Raw genomic sequence first — 1,226 nt, 5'->3', positions numbered from 1 at the left:
CCATTACACCACCCATCACCCCACCCATTACCTCACCCATCACCCCTTAACTTACCCTACCCATCACCCCTTAACTTACCCCAACCATCACCCCTTAACTTACCCTACCCATCACCACCCATCACCCCTTTACTTACCCCACCCATTACCCCATTGACAATCCTATAAATTACCCATCAATTATGTCATAAACCTAATATCCCATCTATTGATTACCCCATTAAATACCCCTTTGTCTTGCTATTTATCTTTATTTCTCACACCTGGCAGAGGGTAACTAGAGGTAAAAACAATGACTGCAGATGCTGGAAGCCAGATTCTGGATTAGAGTGGTGCTGGAAAAGCACAGAAGTTCATCCAGCACCACTCTAATCCAGAGGGTAAGTAGAGCAAATAAGGATGTCATTCAGCCCATCAAATGCATGCTGGTATTATGAGAAATTGACCACTTCCCACTGAGCAAGCTCCCAGTCCCTGTTCATCGGCGACTGCTTCTCCGTTGACGATGATGACACTGTCACTGCTGCTTTCTGGAAATGGGGACAGTCAATCTTGGGGCTCACTTTCCTGTTCTCTCCATTTTCATTGAGAAAATGTTGGGTATTCATGAGAAACTATCAACATTTTCCCTTCTTTAGACTCAGGTCCCTTCATGCTGACCCACCAAAGACTGTCATTTTTCCTGGTTCTTGCCCTGATTGGTGTAACAGCTCACACGATGCAATGTGTCTAGTCTCACAAATGAGGCAGTCAGTGTGGGATTGCCTCTCTGCTCTGATTCCTTTGCCTTGCTCCAGAAGTCCACAATTCTTATCCACACTATGATTTGGGTCTCCTGAAAAACAGGAGCAGTTGGCCTGGAGCGATGCACCACAGACAGCAGGATCTGTGCTAGAGGCCTGGCCCATTTTACAACAGAACCTGCAGCATTCTGAGCTTTAACAACCTAGACTGTCTCTGAATGAATATGGGATTGGGTGTGGGGCTGGGATGATAGGGTGTTGGGCAGTTGGAAAGGTGAGTTGGTAGGTGAGTGATGGGGGGTTGGGGGATGAGCTGATAGGCAGCTGAACAGGTGTGGGAGTGGTGACATGTGAGTGAAGGGTGAGAGTGTCCTGGTGCATGCTCTGGGTGCATTGGGCTCAGGTGAGGGTGGGTGAGGGTAGGCATAGTGGGTGATGGGTGGGGGTGAGTGGGATGTGAGGTTGAGTAGGTGTTAAGGGTGA

Source organism: Chiloscyllium plagiosum, chromosome 20 (genome assembly GCF_004010195.1).
Source record: "Chiloscyllium plagiosum isolate BGI_BamShark_2017 chromosome 20, ASM401019v2, whole genome shotgun sequence".
In the NCBI taxonomy this organism is placed as follows: Eukaryota; Metazoa; Chordata; class Chondrichthyes; order Orectolobiformes; family Hemiscylliidae; genus Chiloscyllium; species Chiloscyllium plagiosum.
This window is presented reverse-complemented; position numbering follows the sequence as displayed.